Here is a 27557-nt window from a genome sequence, read left to right on the forward strand (position 1 = left end):
ATGGTTGTCTTGGTTTTATATAATCTTCTCAGTGTTTATAAAGTGGTTTTATATGGGTTCATGGTAGTACAGTGCACCTTCAGCCAGGGGCGCAACTTTGGTTTTAGAAGTGGGGGTGACATAATTTATTAATGTTTTTCTCCAGTTGGATAAACACTCCAAACAGCCTACCCGACCACTCGGAGGCGTCCGCATGGTCCTAAAGCAAACCGTTGCCTAGTTTTGTATTACATTCCAATGATAAAACTGGGGGAGACAAAAATGCAATTTCAGAATATCCCCCCCGTCCCCAGTGAAAGTTGTGCCTTCAGCCCATCTTCACCCTCTATGACACCACACAGTCTGTGTATTCTGATTCTGTACAGTACAGCAGAGACCTCCGTAATGGGCCTATAAAATAATACTTCATCAATCCATGTCTCAATTGTCTCAAGGCTTAAAAAATCATTCTTTAACCTGTCTCCTCCCCCTCATCTACACTGATTGAAGTGGATTTAACAGGTGACATCAACAAGGACAGTGGTAGAAAAAGTACCCAATTGTTTTGCTTAAGTAAAAGTAAAAATACTTCAATAGAAAATGACTCAAGCAAAAGTGAAAGTCACCCAGTAAAATACTACTTGAGTAAAAGTCTAAAGGTATTTTATTTTAAATATACTTAAGTATCAAAATTAAATGTAATTGCTAAAATATACTTAAGTATCAAAAGTAAAAGTACAAATATAAATAATTTCAAATTCCTTATATTAAGCAAACGAGACGGCACCAGTTTCTTGTTTTTTATTTATTTATGGCAGCCAGGGGCACACTCCAACACATAATTTACAAACTAAGCATGTGTGTTTAATGAGTCAGACAGAGCAGAGGTAGTAGGGATGACCAGTGATGTTCTCTTGATACTGTAAGTGTGTAAATTTGACAATGTTCTTGTCCTGCTAAGCATTCAAAATGTAATGAGTACTTTTGGGTGTCATCGGAAATGTATGGAGTAAAAAGTACATTATTTTCTTTAGGAATGTTGTGGAGTAAAAGTAAAAGTTGTCAAAAACACAAATAGTAAAGTTCCTCAAAAAATTACTTAAGTAGTATTTGAAAGTATTTTTACTTAAGTACTTTACACCACTGAATAAGGAATCATAGCTTTCACCTGGATTCACCTGGTCAGTCTATGTCATGGAAAGAGCAGGTGTTCCTAATGTTTAGTTCACTCAGTGTAGAAGACACTAGTTCATGTCCTTATAGTGTTTGTGTGGGGCAGGACTTGACAGTTTAGCTAGGTCTATGAGTGTGCACTCAGCCTTACAGTGTGCACGTAGATCTGCTCAATCATGGGGAGTGACAAAAGAGCTTGTCCCTCATTCAGCAGCACACAGACCTCCTCTTCCCCTCCTCCCTCCCCCTCCTCGCCTCCTCCTTTCCTTTCACACACACACACACTGTCATCACCATCAATCCTGCCCTGGATAAACACAAGGTTTATGGTAGATAGACAGGACAGTGTGTGTGTGTGTGTGTGTGTGTGTGTGTGTGTGTGTGTGTGTGTGTGTGTGTGTGAGTGTGTGTGTCCAGCACACACACTCATGCAAACACACACATAACACCCTCCTTTTAGTCAACCATGTTGGAGTTTTCTGAAGATTTTCAGGAAAGCAGTGGAGGAGGAGGATGTAAATTATATCCGTTGCCAAAAATAGAAATATTTACTTCACAAGATGACGCAAGTAGTGCCCTGCAGTTGACCCAGTCTTCGCTCTATTTAGATCTGCTTCACCACAAGACCAGAGTGCTGTGCTCATCAAAAGGACAACACAAAAGAGAACTGTCTTCTCCAATACATCTCCTCCATGAACTAACCTTCGACAACCATCAGTCTCTAACATAGCCAGCCACACTAGCTATCAGAGTAACCAACATCCATGTAGGCCACCAAACCACACCTGTACTATTCCCAACATATTCCAAACACCACACCAACCAACCACACGTCCAAAGGAGCTCAATAGATCTCCTCACATTTTCGATACTGGCTTTATAAGAGGCTGTTAACCTCTACGGGATTGGTGTCCCGTTTACGGGACGGTTGCGCTAATGTGATTAGCATGACTGTTGTAAGTAACAGCAAACTTTCCAGGACATAGACATGTCTTATATGGGCAGAAATATTAACTTCTTGTTAATCTAACTGCACTGTCCAATTTACAGTAGCTATTACAGTGAAAAAAGACCATGCTATTGTTTGAGGAGAGTGCACAACAACAAAAAACTTATCACACAACTGGGTTGATACATTCACCTCTGAAGGTAAATAATATACTTACATACAGTAATCTTGCTCTGATTTGTCATCCTAAGGGTCCCAGAGATAAAATGTAGCAAAGTTATGTTTGATAAAATCCATTTTTATATTCAAATGTAGGAACTGGGTTCTACAGTGTGAACCCCTGCTGTCTCTGGCTCCACACCCACCACGCCCGGCCATCTAGATGTGTGAAAGTTAGTGTATAAGCTAATGATCCATCATGTATGACATTCCTGGGAGTGTGTAAACTTACATTTTGTATTACCATATCATTTTTGTATGTTCTCTATAGTTATGTACTTGAAAATGTATCAATTGACCAATTCGGCACATTTGGGCAGACATGATACAAAATAGTCTAGTATTGCAATGCTTCACTGGATCAATCTGAAACTTTGCACACACACACACTGCTGCCATCTAGTGGCCAAAATGTAAATTGCGCCTAAACTGCACTATTATATTGTGGCCTTTCTCTTGCATTTCAACAAAAAATAAATAAAAATAACGCATGTTTTTTTGTTTGTATTATCTTTTACCAGATCTAATGTGTTATATTCTCCTATATTAATTTTACATTTCCACAAACTTCAAAGTGTTTCCTTTCAAATGGTATCAAGAATATGCATATCCTTGCTTCAGGTCCTGAGCTACAGACAGTTAGATTTGGGTATGTCATTTTAGGTGAAAATTGAAAAAGGGTCCGATCCTTAAGAGGTTAACATGAACAATATATACATTCAAAAAGCTGGACACGCATGCACTCACAGACACACACACACACCCTCCCCCTGTATCCCCCCAGCCAGCCGCTTTCCACAAATCATATACAAATGTTTATGGCTTTTTCCACAAATTCCATAAATAAAGAGAACCACAGAGAAACAGAGGGGGAAGGGGGTTTAGGAAGGCTGTTGGACACAAGGCAGGGCTCTATGCCAACTAGCACTCCTTACTCCTTATAATCTACAGTCCCAGGTGTGTGTGTCTGTGTTTGTTTGTGTGTGTGTGTTTTCTACAGTCCTCACTGCTTATATTTTTCAGTCCCAGGGGTAATGCTGCATAGCCAGCTGGATCACATTGACAGGAGTTGAGTTAGTGAGGAGAGAGTGATGGGGAGGTAAGTGCATGGGCCTTACATGGCCTGGGCTGATTTGCATGCGCACACACACACACACACACACACACACACACACACACACACACACACACACACACACACACACACACACACACACACACACACAGACAAACACACACACACACACAACACACACACACACACACACACACACACACACACACACACACACACACACACACACACACACACACACACACACACACACACACACACACACACACACACACTGAAGAGGAGGAAAAATGTTTGCAATATATCTAGGCCGAAAATAGGGAAGATACAAACTGTTGCACTGTTGAAAACCTCATTTGGTCTGACTCATTTGCGTTGGGTGAGTTTCTGCTGTTGGCACAAAATAGCATAGAACAGCTTTGTGAAATCCAAGCAGTTTCTCAATCATGTAGGAGTCTTTCACAATCAGGGAGAAATGTGTGTGTTAGGATGAAGCATGGTGTGTGTGGAGAGATGAGTGTGTTAGGATGAGCAGCAAGTTTATTATAGTTTTTTATAGTAGTGTATTTATATACAGTACCAGTCAAAAGTTTGGACACACCTACTCACTCAAGGGGTTTTCTTTATTTTTAGGCAAAGGGTGGCTACTTTGAAGAATCTCAAACATAAAATCTATTTTGATTTGTTAAACAGTTTTTTGGTTATTCCATGATTCCATATGTGTTATTTCATAGTTTTGATGTCTACACTATTATTCTACAATGTAGAAAAGTGGTCCTACCCCACGACATGAAGAGGGCAGCGAGCCTATGCGCGCCCCAGACCTTGGAGGGCCTCCTGGAAGCAGTGGAGACACACCAGAACACTCAGGCCCTACTGAGGGGGAGCCGGGACGAGTCGGCGACCTGTGCGAGGGGACGGAAGGACAACCCCACCGCGGTGTAACCCCGAACTGACAGTCGGCAGGGCCAAGGGACCGCAAACCCGTGGAGAGACGGCTAGGGAAGGGCCAACCCGCCACCGACGACCCCAGGTAGATGGAGACCAACGGAGGTGTTTTGAGTGTGGCGCCCAGGGACACATTGCCTGGAATTGCCCTGCTCGAGAGGAGTCGATGCCATCAGCTAGCACCAGCGGCCAGGAGGGTCACGCCGTGAACTTTGTCACCTCCTGTTGGGCGCACCATGAATCAACTGCACCCATGGTCCCGGTGAAGGTTGACTGACACGACATGGAAGCGCTATTAGACTCCGGAAGCATGGTTACGCTCGTAACCACGAGCCTGCTGAACCAGGAGACCGAACGGGGTAGGGAGATGTCCATTTCCTGTGTTCACGGTGACACAAAGCGGTATCCCGCCGTATGGACCAACATCGTGACACCACAAGGGAGCTGCCAGATGATGGTGGGTGCAGTACCAGAGCTGCCGGTACCTATCCTAGTGGGACGGGATTGTCCGCTGTTCGCGGCCCTATGGGGGCACGAGTTGAAAAAAAAGATACGATCCGGCCGAAGAGAGCGGGGACGACCCCTCGCCTGTGCGGCCAGGACGCCACTGGTTAACCAACCTGACTCTACGGGTCCGGAGTCGGAGTCGAAGGGGGAGCCGGAACCCGAACCCCCTGGGGAACCACTGGAGGAGGAGCCCAGCCTCCCCCTTCTCGATTTCGAGGGGCCAGTCGAGACCCCCGTTGAGGGCCAACTGAGGGGACAATTCGGGAAGGCCCAGTGGGAGGATCCGAATTTGAAAGCTGTGGATGGACAGCTACTTCCGGGGGTGAGTGACTGGCGATACCCCCATTTCCAAATTAAGAATAACCTTTTAGTATCAGGTGTCATGCCAACAGGGGGAACTTCGAGAGGTATTGTTGCTGCCCCGATGGTACAGTGGGGAAAAAAAGTATTTAGTCAGCCAATAATTGTACAAGTTCTCCCACTTAAAAAGATGAGAGAGGCCTGTAATTTTCATCATAGGTACACGTCAACTATGACAGACAAAATGAGAAAAAAAATCCAGAAAATCACATTGTAGGATTTTTAATGAATTTATTTGCAAATTATGGTGGAAAATAAGTATTTGGTCAATAACAAAAGTTTCTCAATACTTTGTTATATACCCTTTGTTGGCAATGACACAGGTCAAACGTTTTCTGTAAGTCTTCACAAGGTTTTCACACACTGTTGCTGGTATTTTGGCCCATTCCTCCATGCACATCTCCTCTAGAGCAGTGATGTTTTGGGGCTGTCGCTGGGCAACACGGACTTTCAACTCCCTCCAAAGATTTTCTATGGGGTTGAGATCTGGAGACTGGCTAGGCCACTCCAGGACCTTGAAATGCTTCTTACGAAGCCACTCCTTCGTTGCCCGGGCGGTGTGTTTGGGATCATTGTCATGCTGAAAGACCCAGCCACGTTTCATCTTCAATTCCCTTGCTGATGGAAGGAGGTTTTCACTCAAAATCTCACGATACATGGCCCCATTCATTCTTTCCTTTACACAAATCAGTCGTCCTGGTCCCTTTGCAGAAAAACAGCCCCAAAGCATGATGTTTCCACCCCCATGCTTCACAGTAGGTATGGTGTTCTTTGGATGCAACTCAGCATTCTTTGTCCTCCAAACACGACGAGTTGAGTTTTTACCAAAAAGTTATATTTTGGTTTCATCTGACCATATGACATTCTCCCAATCCTCTTCTGGATCATCCAAATGCACTCTAGCAAACTTCAGACGGGTCTGGACATGTACTGGCTTAAGCAGGGGGACACGTCTGGCACTGCAGGATTTGAGTCCCTGGCGGCGTAGTGTGTTACTGATGGTAGGCTTTGTTACTTTGGTCCCAGCTCTCTGCAGGTCATTCACTAGGTCCCCCCGTGTGGTTCTGGGATTTTTGCTCACCGTTCTTGTGATCATTTTAACCCCACGCGGTGAGATCTTGCGTGGAGCCCCAGATCGAGGGAGATTATCAGTGGTCTTGTATGTCTTCCATTTCCTAATAATTGCTCCCACAGTTGATTTCTTCAAACCAAGCTGCTTACCTATTGCAGATTCAGTCTTCCCAGCCTGGTGCAGGTCTACAATTTTGTTTCTGGTGTCCTTTGACAGCTCTTTGGTCTTGGCCATAGTGGAGTTTGGAGTGTGACTGTTTGAGGTTGTGGACAGGTGTCTTTTATACTGATAACAAGTTCAAACAGGTGCCATTAATACAGGTAACGAGTGTAGGACAGAGGAGCCTGTCACGATCGTTTATAGACTGGATGGACCAAGGCGCAGCGTGATATGCGTACATGTTTATTTATATAGAATAAACACCACAACGACAAAATAACAAATGAAACGAAACGTGAAGTCCAAGGTAACATACAAACAACATACCTTACACGGAACAAGATCCCACAACTAACAGGTGCCAAAAGGCTGCCTAAGTATGGTCCCCAATCAGAGACAACGAGCAACAGCTGCCTCTGATTGGGAACCACACAGGCCAACATAGATCTATACATACTAGATCCAAACAATGACAATCAACATAGCACAACACGACACAGAAAATACACACCCTGACTCAACAAATAAACGTCCTCAGAGTCAGGGCGTGACAGTGCCTCTTAAAGAAGAAGTTACAGGTCTGTGAGAGCCAGAAATCTTGCTTGTTTGTAGGTGACCAAATACCTATTTTCCACCATAATTTGCAAATAAATTCATTAAAAATCCTACAATGTGATTTTCTGGATTCTTTTCTCCTAAATTTGTCTGTCATAGTTGACGTGTACCTATGATGAAAATTACAGGCCTCTCTCATATTTTTAAGTGGGAGAACTTGCACAATTGGTGGCTGACTAAATACTTTTTCCCCCCACTGTACATAGGAACCGTTCTTCAGCTGGCCCACACCCACCTGTTGGGGGCGCACCTGGGAATGGAGAAGATCTGGGAACGGGTCACCGCCCAGTTCCACTGGGCCGGGATGAGGAGGGCCGCGGAAGACTGCTGTCGCAGCTGCCCGGAGTGTCAACACACTGCCCCAAAAGCACACTTCCGAAACCCTCTGGTCCCCCTGTCGATCATCGAGGTGCCCTTTGAACGCATCACCATGGACATAGTGGGACCCCTGGTAAAGACTGCACGAGGACACAGGTACATCTTGGTAATAGTAGACTATGCCACCCGGTATCCCGAGGCCATTCCCCTACAGGCGGCGGTATCCAAGGGAATCGCCCGGGAGCTGTTCCACCTCTTTAGCCAGGTGGGCATCCCGAACGAGATCCTGACAGACCAAGGTACAGAGTTTATGTCCCGCCTCATGAAAGAGTTGTGTGCCCTCATGCAGATCAAGCAGATCCGGACCTCCGTTTTTCACCCGCAGACGGATGGGCTCGTCGAGCGCTTTAACAAAATGCTCAAACAGATGCTGCGGAAGGTCATCGAGCAGGACGGGAAGAACTGGGACCAGCTGCTATCCCACCTAATGTTCTCAATCCGAGAAGTACCCCAATCCTCCACTGGGTTTTCCTCGTTTGAACTCCTCTACGGGAGGAGGCCACGTGGCCGACTGGACCTCGCCAAGGAGGTGTGGGAAGCCCAACCGACCCCCTTACGCAGCGTGGTAGAACACGTGGAGACGATGCGGGAGTGGATGACAGCCATATGGCCAGTCGTGAGGGAACATATGGAGAAGGCCCAATGCGCCTAAGCCCAGGTCTACAATCGGGGAGCCCAGCCCCGAGAATTCCAGGTGGGAGACAGGGTGTTGGTGTTGATCCCCACGGCCGAAAGTAAGTTCCTGGCAACATGGCACGGACCATACGAGGTGGTCGAGAAACTGGGATCTGTCAACTAACGCGTACGGCAACCGGGGAGACGGAAACCACAACAGATTTACCACGTGAACCTGTTGAAGAAGTGGCACGAGAGGACAGCCTTGGCCGTGTTATGGTCGGGACCCAGGACGCCAACGGTACCAGTGGTGGCCCCGAGCAGTGAGGACCTCAACCCGGCCCAGAAGCAAGAGCTCCGGGAGCTTGTCGATCGGAACACAGCGGTGTTCTCTGAGAAGCCAGGCCGCACAACCTTCATTGAACACCACATCCGTACCCGGCCCGGGAAACGGTAAGAAAGAGGCCGTATCGAATTCCGGAGGCCCGACGGAAGGCCGTGAAACAGGAAGTGGAGGCTATGCTGAAGATGGGGGTCGTTGAAGAGTCCCACAGTGCATGGTGCAGCCCCATCGTGTTGGTGCCCAAACCGGATGGTAGCCTCCGCTTCTGTAATGATTTCCGGGGTGTGAACGACATAAGCGTATTCAACGCCTACCCCATGCTGAGGGTGGACGAGCTAATCGACCGATTGGGAAAGGCCCAGTACATCAGCACCCTTGACTTGACCAAAGGATATTGGCAGGTACCATTGGCAGCCTCCTCCCGGGAGAAGACGGCGTTCTCGACACCAGAGGGTCTGTACCAGTACCGGGTGCTCCCGTTCTCCACAGAGCCCCGTCCACATTCCAGCGACTGATGAACAGAGTGCTTCGACCCCACCAGCAGTACGCAGCGGCCTATCTGGATGATATCATCATCCACAGCCAAGGTTGGGAGGAGCACCTGACGCGCCTCCAGGCAGTGCTGGATGCGCTCAGACAAGCCGGGTTGACCGCAAACCCCAAGAAATGCAAGCTAGCATTCGAGGAGGTGGAGTACCTGGGGTATTTGATCGGACGGGGGGAACGTCAAGCCCCAGGAGAGGAAGGTTCATGCGGTACGTGATTGGCCTGTTCCACGCACCAAGACACAGGTCAAGTCCTTCCTGGGACTGGCAGGATACTATAGCCGGTTTATCCCCAACTTTGCGGCTATAGCTTCCCCCCTCACCGATCTAACCAGGGCCCGCCTCCTGAAAACAGTGAAATGGACGGACGAGACAGAAGCGGCGTTTAGCCGTCTGAAGGAAGCGCTGTGGTCCCATCCGATTCTCGTAACGCCCAATTTCCAGGTGCCGATGGTGGTCCAGACGGATGCATGTGATACGGGACTAGAGGCCGTTCTGTCCCAGATACACGATGGGGAGGAACACCCCATCATGTACATCAGCCGAAAGCTGATACCGAGAGAAAAAAAACCCTCAATTGTTGAGAAAGAGTGTCTGGCGGTGAAGTGGGCGCTAGACACTCTCAAGTATTACCTGTTAGGTACCCACACAAACGATCGGGTCACCAGATGGTTCTTGTCCCTTCAACGCTTCTCTTTTTCTGTTGTGCACAGTTCAGGGGCGAAGCATGGAAACACGGATGCCCTATCGAGAAGGGAGACAGACGTTGCACTGATGACCGTCCCCTCCCCGACAGAGCTAAGGGGGGGAGGGGGGGGGTGGCGTACAGCAGGTCAGCCACCAGGGGGAGACTCGTCGAGGCCTGGTAGCAGATGGAGTATACATCACGAGGCGGTGGCTCCATCTGCTGGACATGCCAGGTCTCGACGGGCTCCCCGGACAGGACTAATTGGGGCTGATTGGGAGCTGGTGAGTAATTAAGGGCGGATTGCTCACCAGCTGTGCAAGGCCCATAAAGCTGCCAGAAGGGCAGCACATGGGAGAGGACTGGGGGAAGTAAGGTAACTTCCGTGTAGTTGGAGACGGTATCCTGGAGAGGGTCTCATGGGGGAGACCTAACCTTTTCTTTTGATTATTTTATTAATAAACACCCTTGAAACCGAGCTAATCATACCCTGTCCGTGTCTGATGTGTGTAAACGTCTTGACCCAGCCCCCTGATCTGCCACAGTACACACATAATATTATATTATGATTTTAGTTTGTGAGTGTGTGATATGGGGGTTAAATACATGTTTATTTCAACATTATAAAGAAAACCTTTTATAAACAATGGCAACACTGCTATGTTGATCTGAGCCTTGCTGTTGTAGAACTACGTTAGTGTCCGACTTCCGGCTGTCACAGATGCACCTCCTTCGACTTCACTCCTCGACTTTTGTCTACAGTCGGTTGCTTTAGCCTTACCACTAAAACGCAGCCAATTTCGGAGGTGCTGCTTGTGGCAACATCATGCAGCTGAGTCTACCTTTAAATTATAAAGGTCATCTCAATGTGACCCGCCAGATTCCATTTTTTTTTTTTGCCCCCTCCCAAAAACAATTTGGGAACAAAATTCATGATGCTTTTTATTTGATTGTAGTTTGTTTTAGAGTCAAAGATAATAGTTTCAGTATACTTTTAGTTTTTCAAACGGGTTTGCTAATTACTTTATTTTAGTTTACTGAATAGTTTTTTCCTCATTAGTTTTAGTTTTAGTTTCAGTTTTACTTTACTATAATAACATTGATGAGCAGTGTGTGTGTGGAGAGATGAGTGTGTTAGGATGAGCAGGGTGTGTGTGGAGTTAAGGTAACAGAAACCAGAGGTATTTTCTGTGGCTTGAAAGATGATAGATTTTTAACTAAGAGGAGAATATGGAGAAAAAATCCTGAAAAAGGCCTATCAAAAGTCCTGAAAAAGGCCTATCAAAAGTCCTGCACCACCCGTATCAGCCCTAGCCTGGATCAGACAGAGACAGAGAGGTCTGTAACCACAGTATTATGAGGTTGTCATTAACACTGACTCACACTGATCACATCCTTGACCACATCTGCCTTGTGTTGTTCTGTTATGTGCTGTCAGTGAAGCAATGCAGAGGATGAGTCTTATATGGGAGGATGGGAAAGTGTTCTTCCATCCATCCATCCATCCATCCAATCACATAACTCCTGTGACTGTCTGTTTAGTCTGTTTACATGACATGGCACAAATAGAACAAGCCATTGAACTTCTCCTCTAGTGGCTTAACATGGTGTAGGCCAGGGTACAATCAGGTCAGAGCTAGCCAACACTTGTCACTGTGCTTATTGTCTCACAGGCTGTCAGCACACCTTTTCAGCAGAGAGCAGAGAGAGAAAGAGGGTGGGGGGGGGGGGGGGGGGGGGGGGAGAACGAGAGCGGCGAGGGGGGGGGGGGGGGGGGAGAACAGGGAGCTTGGGAGAAGAAAAAGAGAGCGAGAGAGAGAAAGAGCAAGGGACATGGTCTAGTGAGAGAACATATTGAAATGGTGAAATCCAATTACACTTAGCCAGCCTCACATCAAAAGCCCCATTAAGTCACGACACAGCTTTTACCCAAAGCATTACACAAACATAATTCATCCATAACGCTTCAAACACATGCCACAACATCACAGAACAACTGCACCGCACACAGACGCACAACAGCATGACCAGGCCCAGCCAAGAACACGAGGATTACAACACAATGTAGCAGAATCACACAAAGTTATGCAACCATACCATAATAACTGATTCGGACAATATACAGACACTGGACAAGTGGACATGTTTCGGAACGTCTCCGGTGTATGTCAGTGTTTTCATAGAGTGAGAGAGAGAGAGCTTTCTAAATAAGAGAAATATCCCTAAAAAAGGTCGAAGTCTCGTAGGAAGTAGAAGGATTTATATAAACCATCTCCAATAACAAAACAAGATTTACATTTTACATTTCATATATAGGAATAGAATTCCCTGTTGCATCGTCTTTTCATACAAAAGGACTTACGTTCCTGGAGTGAAATTGAACAGATCAGTCGTGATGTAGAGTCCCTTTTGGATATTGAATCTGAATGTGTGTATGCACGCATGACTGTAAGTTGCTTTGGATAAAAGCGTCTGCTAAATGGCATATTATTATTATTATTATTAATGTCAATACAATTAGTGAAACGCCTCCATTTCTCCTGGCTCTTCTGAGGAGTGTGTGTAGATTTCTGCTGGTTCACCTGGTCCAAATTGCTTCACACAGCTGGCCTGTATTGGGTTAAGGCTGGTAGGGTGCCATGCACAGGGCAATAGCTCATCTGGGCAGTGAACTTAAGACCCCCTGTGAATGTTATACTACTTCAACCCTGGTCACGGTCCTGAGGCCATGGTCATGGTTCTGAGCATATGGGGTCATGGTTCCGAAGATATGGTCGTGTTTCTGGTCATGGTTATGAGACTATGGTCATGGTTCTAGGATTATGGTCATGGTCCATGCTATGGTCAAGCACCTTTTCCTACAGACCCTGAGTCTGGATGTCTCAAACCATTATAACGGACTCAGGTGTTGCGAAGGACATACTTCCTATAACTGTGTGTACAATTAGAAAACAGAAACATTACGTGTGTGTGTGTGTATGTGTGTGTGTGGATATAGGGTGTGGAAAAACACCCACATTCATATTTTGGGAATAGAAAAACATCTGAATCAACTAAACCAGGACACGTGGTATTGAGCTACCATATAATTCATTGAGACTTACCTTGGATTGGATGGACAGAGTGCTGTGGCTTATGGTCAGTCAGACAGACCAAGAGACAGACAGACAGCTCTCCCCTTATCTCATCACACAGTTACCCTGCTATCACTCTGAACCCTAAGAGGAACTGTGATCCGTCTTGTTTTTAAAAGGCTTGTGGAGACGGGAGTGTTACAAATTGGACTGGATGATATGTTTAGGAAAAGCTGTGTTCCAGTCGGGTCGTAATTATCCCATCCAGGACTCGTAAATCATTGGATCAGAGAGCAGCGATCAGAGGAGAGCGGCCTGCTTCGCTCCGCTCCGCACCAGATGTTGATGCTGGGGAGGTGCCACCTAGGTCTTCTAGACCCTATTCCTAACTTGGTAGTAGAGGATACATGGACACACAGTCTTGCAATGCAGCAGCCTTCTGACTAGGGCTAAGCTCTCTGAGTGTGACACACACACAACCTCAGACAGACAGACAGACAGACAGACAGAGATAAAGAGAGAGAGAGAGAGAGAGAGAGAGAGAAGAGAGAGAGAGAGAGAGAGAGAGAGAGAGAGAGAGAGAGAGAGAGAGAGAGAGAGAGAGAGAGAGAGAGAGAGAGAGAATGTTACATGACTGGGAGTGATGCAGCACATCTGGGCTAGGGTGTTGACACAGTCAGGGGTGCTGCACTCCGCTCTGCTCTGCTTTCCCATCATCCACCAGCAATTCTTGTACTCCTGAGCTCAGTCCTCAATCATTAGCTCACTGCTAATGCTCTCTGTGGCCTGCAAATACCGCTCACCCTGTTTGCGCGCTCTAGGGAGAGAGAGATGGGGAAGGAGATATGGGAAGGAGAGATGGGGAAGGAGAGCTGGGAAGGAGAGATGGGAAGGAGAGATGGGGATGAAGAGATGGAAAGGAGAGATGGGAAGGAGAGATGGGGAAGGAGAGATGGGGATGAAGAGATGGGAAGGAGAGATGGGAAGGAGAGATGGGAAGGAGGGATGGGGAAGGAGAGATGGGGATGAAGAGATGGGAAGGAGAGATGGGAAGGAGAGATGGGGAAGGAGAGATGGGAAGGAGAGATGGGGAAGGAAAGATGGGGAAGGAAAGATGGGGAAGGAAAGATGGGAAGGAGAGATGGGGAAGGAGAGATGGGGAAGGAGAGATGGGGAAGGAGAGATGGGGAAGGAGAGATGGGAAGGAAAGATGGGGAAGGAGAGATGGGAAGGAGGGATGGGAAAGGAGATATGGGAAGGAGAGATGGGGAAGGAGAGATGGAAGGAGAGATGGGAAAGGAGATATGGGAAGGAGAGATGGGGAAGGAGAGATGGGAAGGAGATATGGGAAGGAGAGATGGGAAGGAAAGATGGGGAAGGAGAGATGGGGATGAAGAGATGGGGAAGGAGGGATGGGGAAGGAGATATGGGAAGGAGAGATGGGGATGAAGAGATGGGAAAGGAGAGATGGGAAGGAGGGATGGGGAAGGAGATATGGGAAGGAGATATGGGAAGGAGAGATGGGAAGGAAAGATGGGGATGAGATATGGGGATGAAGAGATGGGAAGGAGAGATGGGAAGGAGAGATGGGGAGGAGAGATGGGGAAGGAGATATGGGAAGGAGAGATGGGGAAGGAGAGATGGGAAGGAAAGATGGGAAGGAGAGATGGGAAGGAGAGATGGGAAGGAGAGATGGGGAAGGAGAGATGGGAAGGAGAGATGGGAAGGAGAGATGTGGAAGGAGATATGGGAAGGAGAGATGGGAAGGAAAAATGGGGAAGGAGAGATGGGAAGGAGAGATGGGGAAGGAGAGATGGGAAGGAGAGATGGGGATGAAGAGATGGGAAAGGAGATATGGGAAGGAAAGATGGGAAGGAGAGATGGGAAGGAGAGATGGGGAAGGAGAGATGGGGAAGGAGATATGGGAAGGAGAGATGGGAAGGAGAGATGGAGAAGAAGAGATGGGAAGGAGAGATGGGGCAGGGGATATGGGAAGGAGAGATGGGGAAGGAGAGATGGGAAGGAGAGATGGGGAAGGAGAGACGGGGAAGGAGAGATGGGAAGGAAAGATGGGGAAGGAGATATGGGAAGGAGTGATGGGGAAGGAGATATGGGAAGGAGAGATGGGGAAGGAGAGATGGGGATGAAGAGATGGGAAGGAGAGATCGGGAGGAGAGATGGAGAAGGAGATATGGGAAGGAGAGATGGGGATGAAGAGATGGGAAGGAGATATGGGAAGGAGAGATGGGGAAGGAGAGATGGGAAGGAGAGATGGGGATGAAGAGATGGGAAGGAGAGATCGGGAGGAGAGATGGGGAAGGAGATATGGGAAGGAGAGATGGGGATGAAGAGATGGGAAGGAGAGATGGGAAGGAGAGATGGGGAAGGAGAGATGGGATGGAGAGATGGGGAAGGAGATATGAGAAGGAAAGATGGGAAGGAGAGATGGGAAGGAGGGATGGGGAAGGAGATATGGGAAGGAAAGATGGGGATGAAGAGATGGGAAGGAGAGATGGGAAGGAGAGATGGGGAAGAAAATATGGGAAGGAGAGATGGGGAAGGAGATATGGGAAGGAGATATGGGAAGGAGATGTGGGGATGAAGAGATGGGAAGGAGAGATGGGAAGGAGAGATGGGAAGGAGAGATGGGAAGGAGAGATGGGGAAGGAGAGATGGGAAGGAGAGGTGGGGAAGGGGAGATGGGAAGGAGAGATGGGGAAGGAGAGATGGGGAAGGAGATATGGGAAGGAGAGATGGGGATGAAGAGATGGGAAGGAGAGATGGGAAGGAGAGATGGGGAAGGAGAGATGGGGAAGGAGAGATGGGGATGAAGAGATGGGAAGGAGAGATGGGAAGGAGAGATGGGAAGGAGAGATGGGGAAGGAGATATGGGAAGGAGAGATGGGGATGAAGAGATGGGAAGGAGAGATGGGGAGGAGAGATGGGGAATGAGATATGGGAAGGAGATGATGGGGAAGGAGATATGGGAAGGAGAGATGGGAAGGGAGAGATGGGGAAGGAGATATGGGAAGGAGATGATGGGGAAGGAGATATGGGAAGGAGAGATGGGAAGGGAGAGATGGGGAGGGACAGAGAGCACAGAACAATCAGTACATAGGAGTATGACTACACCACAACCTGAGAAAGACAAGTAGAGAGAGAGCGAGAGAGAGAGAGAGAGAGAGAGAGAGAGAGAGAGAGAGAGAGAGAGAGAGAGAGAGAGAGAGAGAGAGAGAGAGAGAGGAACGAGCGAGAATGGAGAAATTTGAGAGAGAGCTCACTCAGCTCAACAGAACAATCAGAAACAGCTATGTACGCCTACACCCAATCCTACCTGGAATCATATATCCTACACCTCATCCTAACTGGCATCATCATGCACTATGCCAGTCAGTCATTGGTGGTCTGAGATGCATTATGACAAGAGAGGTTATAAAAGGCAGATGCTAGTCTAATGCTTCAAATATGCCTTGTGTGTGTTGCTGTTTGTTTGTGCTTCATAGCTAAAGCATTTACAGAGACACAGCCAGAGCCAAGCATTACAAATATTATCTCCATCATTTAATATGAGCACATGTTGAGTCAAGCTGCGGGAGAAAATGTTTATTTTAAGACCCATAACTTATCATTACTTGTCTTCATTATAACACATTTTAAGACAAAACTTAATTGGGGATCTTTCTCATACCCTCTTGAACTACTGCATATTTCAGAATAGAAAACAACCCAATAACCCTGTGTACATCATCCAGTCAATAACAACAATATCTATTTTGTAAACAATCTCATTGTGTACAGGTAACTGCCAAAAATAATGGAAACACTTGAGTAAATGATGGATACAAAGTATATTGAAAGCAGGTGCTTCCACACGTGTGGTTCCTGGGTTAATTAAGCAATTAACTTAGGGTCATGCTTAGGGTCATGTATAAAAATTGCTGGGCTGGCCATTATTTTTGGCTACCATGGCTATACCCCATAGGATTACAATTCCCTCATCCACAGGGCACGAGTGGTCACTGAATCGTTTGATGAGCATGAAAACAATGTAAACTATATGCCATGGCCATCGCAGTAACCAGATCTCAACACAATTGAACACATCTGGAGCGACGCCTGAGACAGTGTTTTCCACCACCATCAACAAAACACCAAATTTTGGCATTTCTAATGGAAGAATTGTGTTGCATCCCTCCAATAGAGTTCCAGACACTTGTAGAATCTATGCCAAGGTGCATTGAAGCTGTTCTGGCTCATGGTGGCCCAACGCCCTATTAAGACACTTTATGTTGGTGTTTCCTTTATTTTGGCAGTTACCTGTATATCATCTAATCTATTCATTCCAGACTGTAGTCCTCGGATAAACTTTAATAAAGTGATTTTATTGACCAATAACTATACACCACCACAAGATAAGAAGCTTTATGTAATAACTCAAGACAAACAATGCCTGTTTTTTTTTAGTTTATTAGACAACTTCCTGTGAAGTGCCAGAAGTCACTCCATTGTCATAAATATAACTCTATGATGCTATGACAGAGTTTCTGACCTTCCGATTTTGAGGCCACTCACTCAGCCCTTTTAACTTTGTCGATTAACAACAAACTTTGTCCGACCGTAGCCAGGCAACCGGTCCGGCACACTCTCCAACCTGAAGAGCAGCACGTATGTAGGAAACGACTTGAATCGGGAGAAATCAGATCCATCTATGGGGAGCAGACCAAAATAAACCCCTCTGTTCTACCATATCGGGCCTTGTATAAATAAGATATCACCGCAGGCACCGTGCACCATGGGAAATAGCCCATCCAGTCCAGTAAACATCAGCCAACAGAGTTCTGGCAGGCCGGGTAAGCTCGCAGGAGGGGAGAGGGGGAAGGAGGACAAGGGGAGTGGGAATAGTGGGGAAGGACAGAGGAGAGGATGGGGGGAGCAAGGAAAGAAGCTGTGAGAGGAGCAGGGAAGAGGGCTGGAAGCAGGGCAATGAGCAGGGCAGAGAATGGAGAAGAGGGGAGAGCAGGGAGGAGATGGGAGTAAGGAGGAAGAGGAGAGCAGGAATGGGAGGTTCTGTATTGGAATTAATAAATTAATAAATACAATTCCAGAGAGGATTAAATGTCCACACAAAGCCTCCCCCTCCTCTCCTCCTCCTCCCCTATGAAAATATATAGAGCCAGGCAGAAATAGCATAGTTTAAGCATCACTACAGGAAATTATCCAGGCTTGTTGGTATAATTAGGGACATTATTTTCTTAACATTTGCATTTTAGTGAGCCCCAGCCCCATTCAACATCCTCCTCTGCTCGAACCCCTTCGGCTAGGAATAGTGCTATCCGATATCCTTTGGATGTCCATACCCTAAAACCTAACCCCTACCCTTACCCTTACCCTAAACTGAACCTGAACCATAACCCTTACCATAACCATTTTAAATGTCAACTTCAATGGCGTAGGGACGTCCGAAGGATCCCGGATTCAAGGACCCTTCGGCTTACCTCTAGGTTTGCTGCCAAACACTCGTGTTTCAGTAACAAGTGACATTCAACGTTCAAGAAACAAACGATACAACAAGTAGTAGTCAGTTATATACTGAACCTTTGTCACCTTTTGAGTAACAGCATCAACATCCTTTTTGTCCTTCCACCTCTGAGAACAGTAACAACACAACAAGGTCACAGTAATACACCATGTTGTCTGGGGGTTTAAAGAACCATAAAACATTCTGGCTTGTTGTTTTCCAGAAGCTTGTTTTGAGCTGTTTCTGTCACTAACATGTTCCCAGAGGAAGTAGTGGAGAACTATTTAAACTTACCAATTAGCCTGGCTGGCCCTTCATGTAATGTAATGTAACCTCCACAGACTAACAGAAGGGGATTAGTCCACAGCCTATGCTATAAGGGATGGTAATGTGCTGGGCATGGGTTTGAGTGGTCCCAGGTGGAATTTGGTTCCTGGTCCTGCATCATAGTAATCAAATCTTCAACTCTCATTGTGATTTAGCACGTTTACATGGTAAGAACATTGTTTTATCCTGTTGTGTATGGGTAGCACCATTGTCTTGCACCAACCTGGTCCCAGATCTGTTTGTGCTTTCTTGCCAACTCTGATGCGGTCATTGTCATGTGAAATAGCCAAACCATAATTGGCAAGACAGCACAAACAGATATGGGACCAGACTGGTGTTGCACCAGGAGAGGGTCCAGGGAAATAGAATACACAGAGCTGCTGCTGTAGATAAAAACATGTTCTAGAACAACTTTGTGACCGGCAGATTCCTTCTCTGAGTCTGATGACCCTGAGTTATAAGACTCACTTGGGTCTGAAAATATGAAGTCTGATGGCATCACAGAGGTCAGAAGGCTGTACGGGCTGGTTGTTTTTAGGCTTATTCAGTGGTGTAAAGTACTTAAGTAAAAATACTTTAAAGTACTACTTATGTAGTGTTTTGTGTATCTGTACTTTCCTTTACTATTTATATTTTTTTGACAACTTTTACTTTTACTCCACTACATTCCTAAAGAAAATAATGTACTTTTTACTCCATACATTTTCCCTGACACCCAAAAGTACTCGTTACATTTTGAATGCTTAGCAGGACAGGAATGGTCCAATTCACTCACTTATCAAGAGAACATCCCTGGTCATCCCTACTGCCTCTGATCTGGTGGACTCACTAACACAAATGCTTCATTTGTAAATGATGTCTGAGTGTTGGAGTGTGCCCCTGGTTATTCGTAAAAAAATAACAAAACAATAAAATCTTGCCGTCTGGTTTGCTTAATATAAAGAATGTGAACTGATTCATACTTTATCTTTAACTTTTGATACTTAAGTATATTTGAGCAATTACATTTACTTTTGATATTTAAAGGAACAATCCACCCAAAACTACTAATTCCTTTAATTTACAGTGTTAAATAACACTAATATGTGAGAACAATATTTTTGTGAACAAATGTTTCATTTTGGTGTTATAATAAGGTTGGTAGCAACAAAATCGTTGTGGAACTCTGTTGCAGCTCAAGTCGACTACAAAATCCACAATGCAATGCTCTCTTTATGGTCTGGCTGGCTAGCTAGCTAGCTAGCAAACGTAGCTACACACAATAATACCAAAGACAATATCAGCATGTAACGTAGCTAGTTAGCTGTAAAAGGCCTCCTGTAGCTCAGTTGGTAGAGCATGGCGCTTGCAACGCCAGGGTTGTGGGTTCATTTCCCACGGGGGGCCAGTATGAAAAATGTATGCACTCACTAACTATAAGTCGCTCTGGATAAGAGCGTCTGCTAAATGACTAAAATGTAAATGTAAAATCGGCTAAACAAACTGCACTATCAATTTAGGAGTCTACAATCTCACCATGTTCAACCTGTGGATCGATGTGCCTCACATAGTGGAGTCTAAGATTCTCAACGGTAGATCTACTTTTGAGGAGATGGGAAACATTGTCCATGCTACATCAATGAGCCGTGCGGTGCACTCTGGGCGATGCTGGGACAAGGAGTACTCTCCTTCAAGGAGTGAATGGGAGTCTATTGGGCGTTAGCTCAAAAACCCAACATTAGCACAAATTTTGTCAACAAGAAGTACAACATTACAAATCCTTTCTAAGATGTGAGATAATTAACTTGCTATCTTTAGTATCGTTTAGCTTTGGAATCATAACATTACATACTTTCGAGGAAAATAGGCACGTTTCTCGACATATACACTAACTTTGCAACCGTGTGATGCAGCATGACAACGTGAACGCGATTGGTCGACAGTCTCATTCATTGGATTCCTATCTCCTTTCTATAATATCTCTGGTAAGGCACCATGCAATGCACCCTGGACTAAAGAGGCAGAGAAATATGGAGGACTAAAAGTGCCACAATTAAATAAATAAATACACCATTAAATAATTACTTAAATGTGTCATTAATTAATTAAAATTAGAATTAAATACATAAATGTGTAATTAAATGTATCATTAATTAATTCAAATACCGATTCATTTTATGTAAAATACATATATAATTATTTCACTATTTACATTTACATTTCATGATCCTGCATTGCAGTGATTCATGAATTACTTCAAACTGTCAAACTGACCCATCAAAGTCAGTGGGCGGGGCTAACGCGAATCTAGTCTGATCCATTGCTTTGGTCTGAAGTAGAGTAGGCCAACCTGGATAGAGACAATGGAGGATCTCCGTGAACTTTCCAGGGAGTTGGTTAGAGACATTTTAAACTTAGCAGAGGATGTAGAAGCAGGACCTGCTGACATTATCCGGAATTGATTTGTCTTGGCTTGATGCAGAGGGTAACCAATCAGGCGTTAGGTTCCGCCTACCAACTTTTGATGGGTCAGTTTGACAGTTTTAAGTAATTCAGGAAGCACTCCAACGCAGGACCATGAAATGTAAATGTAAATAGTGAAATTATTATATATGTATTTTACATAAAATGAATCGGTATTTGAATTAATTAATGACACATTTAATAACACATTTATGTATTTAATTCTAATTTTAATTAATTAATGACACATTTAAGTAATTATTTAATGGTGTATTTATTTATTTAATTGTGGCACTTTTAGTCCTCCATAGAGAAATAGGAAAAATATGCTAGACCCTCCATTAAATTACAAATGTCTCGAGGTAGGAATATCGCAAAAATATGATCAATGGCTCATTCGAGAGAAGACATCCTCCCGAGTCATGACATCGGCCAGTATTAAAATCTGACATGTATGATAGACGTTTTCGTGATCTAAAATTCGTTTTCCTATTAACTTCCAGTGTAGTGAGAGCGACTTTATCACGGTTCTACGTCATACCGGTCGGATTTCTGCCTGCTTGAATGTCAATAACTCAGATACACATGAAAGCATGAAATGACTCAGGGAATCGATAGAACATCACTCAGAGATGCACAAAAACAATATAACATTCAAAATGGGTGTACTCAAGTACTACTTTTACTCAAGTACTATTTTGCTGGGTGACTTTAACTTTTACTTGAGTCATTTTCTATTAAGGTACAGTATCTTTACTTTTACTCACAATTGGGTACTTTTTCCACCACTGGGCTTATTATGGAGATGTATGTTCTGTGGAGTCTGCAGGAAAAAAGGACCTTGTTACAGTAAATAAACCAAGTGAAACACTCACAGAAGATGTTTTGCTGCCCTTTTGTGTATGCAGCTGACTAATTCCTGTGTGGGCATGCATGGGTTAAATGAAACGTCTGTTCTGCTCTGAGCTGTGCCTGCATATGTACATTACGTACGTAGGCTACGTATAAAGAGACATCAAAGAATGGAGAACATCTCACCTCCCCTGCTTGTTCCACATACAGCAGCAGCAATCTGCAGTCTTGGTTAAGACACCGGAAGTTTGGTGGGTGAGACAGTAAGATGTCTGCTGCAGAGGACACAACATCCTACACATAACCAACAATCTAGTTGAAGACTGCAGTGGCAGTGGGGAAACTGTGATATGATTAGCTACAGTGGTTGGGGTACTGAAACATTTAGGTTATCGTACTTCACCTTACCTAATAAAGCGTGTGGTTCTCCTATGTATCATGTTGTGGGACAGTACTGTATGTTTAGCTACAGTGGTTTCTGGGTGGAATATTTAGTTTTTTTTTTTTTACGTCACCTCGGAAACCTGCCATACCTAATTAAAGCTTGTGGTTCTATATGTAATATACTGAATAGAAATATAAATGCAACATGTAAAGTGTTTCATGAGCTAAAATAAAAGATCCCAGAAATATTCCATTTGCACAAAAAACATATTTCTCTCAAATGTTGTGCACAAGTTTGTTTACATCCCTGTTAGTGAGCTTTTCTCCTTTGCCAAGGTAATCCATTCACCTGACAGGTGTGGCATATCAAGAAGCTGATTAAACAGCATTCTCATTACACAGGTGAACCTTGTGCTGGGGACAATAAAAGGCCACTCTAAAATGTGCAGTTTTGTCACACAACACAATGCCACAGATGTCTCAAGTTTTGAGGGAGCGTGTAATTGGCATGCTGACTGCAGGAATGTCCACCAGAACTGCTGCCAAAGAATGTTCATTTCTCTACCATAAACTGCCTCCAATGTCGTTTTCGAGAATTTGGCAGTACGTCCAAACGGCTTCACAACCATAACCACGCCAGACCAGGACCTTCACATCCGGCCTCTTCAGCTGCGGGATCGTCTGAGACCAGCCACCCGGACAGCTGATGAAATTGAGGAGTATTTCTGGCTGTAATAAAAATCTCATTCTGTTTGGCTGGGCCTGGCTCCCCAGTGGGAGATTAGGGCATTATTTATTTATTTTAATTGACTGATTTCCTTATAGAAACTGTAACTCAGTAAAATTGTTGAAATTGTTGCATGTTGCGTTTATGTTTTTGTTCAGTATATATCAGAAGTGGGACCAAGGACATTTGGGTGCTTTTACTTTCCACACTGATGTGATGGAGCAGGAAGTGACATTACTTCCTGTTATTTGCTTGAGTTATTTGCCTCGAGGCAACCACAGGAAACTGAGAGTGAGTCTTGTTAGGGTCTGAGGACATTTGGGGGGCTTCTATTTTCCACACTGATGTGATGGAGCAGGAAGTGACATCACTTCCTGTGACATGCCTCAAGGCAACCACAGGAAACTGAGAGTGAGCCTTGTTAGGGGTTCACAGCAAACATATTGCTATTTTTAGATTCTTTTTTCCCCTTGATATGGTCAAATAACTCAAGCATCGATTGGTAACTTTTTTCTAATTTGGCACACAGAAACTAGAGGCCATGAGTAACTTGGTCAAAAAGAATGGCACCTATAGGTGGCGTTGTTATAAGCAGTCTCACTTAAACCCTCATATCCACCCCCTGTTTGACCTAGAGACTTGAAACCTTGTGTATAGGTGTCATTCCTCATGCTGAACAAATTTGCTTCAAGGACCCATAAGGTCTGTCAGGATCGATTTTCCTCAGTCTTGGAAATTTGGAAAAAAACGTACTCTCATGAACTATAAGTCCAAATAACACCTTTCTGTATGTAGGCCCATGGTACATCTCTTAACTTAGATTGAGAAAAGCTAAGGGATTGGTTAAGAGATTGCTGAGTTATTGGTAAATCAGGAAATTACGTGTTCATTTAAATCCTTTGTAAATCCACTCCCCAATGGCCTATCAACTTGAAACTTTTTAGGGTCATCAAAGAACCATGTTAAGTTTGACATTTATATCTTCAAAAATATAAGGAAACCATTAACAATTCACTTTTTGACTATAAAAAATCTTCTCATGGACTAAAAGTCAGATTTCACTCCAGATTTGGTCTTGGGACTCATCACAATATTCCCTAAGGAGTTTGAGAAAATAACGTTGATGCATTCAAAGATGGCCACACTATGCCTGTAGATAGAATATGCTAAGAATTCTTCAAAAATACTTATTCTCATAACACCAAATGTGGAATGTAGGCCCATGGTACATGTCTTAACTTCGAAAAGCTAAGGGATTGGTCAAAATATTATTATATAATAATGTAATACTAAAAATAACGAGGTAGAACAAAAACAATATGACATTTTACAGCTGTGTTCACCAAGCAAGTCACCAGACCAGAGCAACAAGACATCGTTGTTGTGAATTAGTTAGGTCAGTTAGGTAAATGATCTATGATTATTACATTTACAGGCATCATTGTGTCAATCATTTATCAATGTCTGATGCTTCCTGAAGCTCCTTCAGTACTTAGAATAAGTATTGAATAGAACAACTTTATTATAACTTTTTGCCCACTCATAACAATTACCACAGGAGTTGGCAAGACAACACAGTCAGATCTGGGACCAGACTAGGTTTTATACATCCTCTCTCTGTCATTTATAAACCCCAGCATGGGAATACAAGGCCAGGCTCTAAAATACAGCATTAATAGATAATCTCAGTCATACAGACGGTTTGTCATAGACAGCTCCATATAGATAAGATGCACTGTAATAGCCTGACCTGGAGTCACACAATGAGAGGACAAGGAACGTAAGTAGTCGTGAACCTACCAGGCTACTGGCTACTGAGGCTAGATACCACCATCGTCATCATTGACTCGGTTCTCACCGGCGATCACACAAGCACCGGCTGGCTAGAGAGTGTTTCTGAGTAGGGAGTACTGTGGGACCACAGGACAGAAAGGCAGAGAGCCAATAGGGATAGAGGGGACGTGTTGTGAAACGGTGTGTGTTTACACTGAACCCAGAAACTCCAGAAGACTGAGATGAGTGTCATCTAGGGTCACAGACTGGATGAGTCAGTCACAGTTGTCAGTCATTAAGGCGACACGCACGCACGCACACACACACACACACACACACACACACTTAACAATAAAGTAACCTAACAAGTAACAATCAATCAATCAAATGTATGTTATGAAGCCCTTTTTACATCATAACTTGTCACAAAGTGATTTACAGATACCCAGCCTAAAACCCCAAAGAGCAAGCAATGCAGAGGCAGAAGCACAGTGGCTATGAAAAACTCCCTAGAAAGGCAGGAACCTAGGAAGAAACCTAGAGAGGAACCAGGCTCTGACGGGTGGCCAGTCCTCTTCTAGCTGTGCCGGGTGGAGATTCTAAGAGTACATGGCCATTAAGGCCAGATCGTTCTTCGAGACGTTCAAACGTTCATAGATGACGAGCAGGGTCAATTAATAATCACAGTGGTTATAGAGGGTGCAATAGTTCGAGGTCGAGACGGCAGGTCCGGAAGAGAGACAGAGAGAGAGAGAGAGAGAGAGAGACAAGCCATAATAGTCTGTTAAAAACAAATATCCAAGTTCCAGTTCCAGTGATGGAACTCCCAAAATCAACATGGAGGGTCACTGTGCTCCCTCTCCCTGATAGCACAGCCAGGCCACATGAGGACACAGTGAGCATGGTGTGAAGGAACAAAGTCTGGACTGGATGACCCTGGTGACCCACAGGGTGATATGGGCTAATGGGCTCTCTCTCTCTCTCTCTCTCTCTCTCTCTCTCTCTCTCTCTCTCTCTCTCTCTCTCTCTCTCTCTCTCTCTCTCTCTCTCTCTCTCTCTCTCTCTCTCTCTCTCTCTCTCTCTCTCTCTCTCTCTCACTCGCTCTCTCTCTCTCTCTCTCTCTCTCTCTCGCTCTCTCACACACACACACACACACACACACACACACACACACACACACACACACACACACACACACACACACACACACAGAGTGACATTATTTTGACAAGCAGCTAGGGGACCACACATTAGAGCAATCCCAGCATCAGATAACGACCTGTACAGAGGAAGTGGGCAGAAAGGGGAGTTCTGTCAGACTTAAAATAGATTGACAGAGACACAGAAACAGTATACTGTGTTACCTACTGTAACTGGGTTTCTCCCAGGACATACTTTTATCACTTGATGTAGCAGTTTCTCTATCATTTGGCAAAGGGTTGGATCTGAATGATATGATATAAATGTCTTCATAACTGTTATCTTGATAGCCGGTTGAAATATTCCATCTGAGATAGAATCTGATTGTTTTTTTTAGCTCAGTTTGACTGACAGCTTTATCATACTCTATCACTCTATCACTCTTTAGAATCAACCATTCAGAACCTGGAGAGGTTCTATTCCCAGCAACCACCAGTGCTCCCATCATAGCCAGGAAGCTCTCTATTAGGACGGGGTTAACATGGACGATAAAACCTCTCTTACATCACAACAACATCACAACAACAACTGGTACAGAGCTATTTGTGACAACTTTACCTGATTCGAGTGTTTACATTTTTAGTGTTTACAATTCTACTCTGTCCATCAATATAATATTTACATGGAAAAGCATCCTCTTTATGTGCCAGTATCCTCTTTATGTAAAGTGAACATTTTAATGGGGTCCATGGGTGACACCTTCACTTTGTCCAAAGATCAAGAACATTAACATCCCTTTAGTGTGACTCATCAACATGTTGAGACATCATAACACCAGACACAGGAAGGAATCAACAATCTAGCGCAGTTCACCCTTTCATTCTACAATGCTGAGTATTCGCCAACAAATGGGAGCACAGAGGAGGAAGGAAGTAAAGAAGGAAGATCCACCCTTCCCTCTTCCATAGCCATGAAGCCCTATTAGGACAGGGTAAACATGGACAATAAAACCTCTCTTAATCACTTCACAACACACACACACAACTGGATCGCAGCTGTTTGTGTCAACGTTGCTTGTTTACTTTTTTGTATTTCTCATCTCAACAATATAGTATTTACAAGGGACATCGTCATCGTCATCATGTGTAGTAACTCATCACGGTTTACCACCAGAATGGTATTTCGGCAATGCTTCCTTATTTTTGAGTTTTTATGAACAATGATCATTCACTCCCTTTAGTCAGTGACCTGCTGAGACATAACACCATCGCCACATGTGAAACTGAACAGTCTGTAGACACAGGAAAGAATTGACATTCACTCTAGTGCCGTTCACCCTTTCCTTCTACAATGCTGAGTATGGACCAACACACTAGTAGAGGGTAGGAAGGAAGGTCCACCCGTCCCTCTTTCCATCCTCCTTTATTAACCATACATAAGAAAAGTCCATTTAAATTATGATAAGTCAGCCTCTACCAAATACATCTCCCCCACACCGCCCAACTTTTCCCTCTCTCCCTCCTCCTCCCCTTCTGTCTCCCTCCCTCCCCTTCTCCCTCACCCTCCCATCCCCTCCCTCTCCCTCCTCCTCCATCTACCCCCTCCCTCCCCCGTTCCGCCCCCGTCCGCTGGGCTCTCATCTTGACAGCTGGCTCTGATTATGGCTGTGAAAAATGGGGCAGTCACGCCAGCAACCCC

The 27557-nt window shown here is 44.9% G+C and overlaps 1 long non-coding RNA gene across 1 annotated transcript; it reads right to left on the reverse strand.

The window, feature by feature from the left end:
* Window positions 1-13282: 13282 nt before the first annotated feature.
* LOC311119226 lies at window positions 13283-24826 on the reverse strand. The gene is made up of 4 exons (XR_014611926.1): window positions 24747-24826; window positions 22022-22110; window positions 21751-21806; window positions 13283-13568 (listed from the first exon to the last, which is right to left on the reverse strand). It is a non-coding gene; the product is annotated as an uncharacterized lncRNA (long non-coding RNA).
* Between the last annotated feature and the right edge of the window lie 2731 nt (window positions 24827-27557).

Source organism: Coregonus lavaretus (assembly GCF_964263955.1).
Source record: "Coregonus lavaretus genome assembly, contig: HAP1_SCAFFOLD_4219, whole genome shotgun sequence".
Lineage (NCBI taxonomy): Eukaryota > Metazoa > Chordata > Actinopteri > Salmoniformes > Salmonidae > Coregonus > Coregonus lavaretus.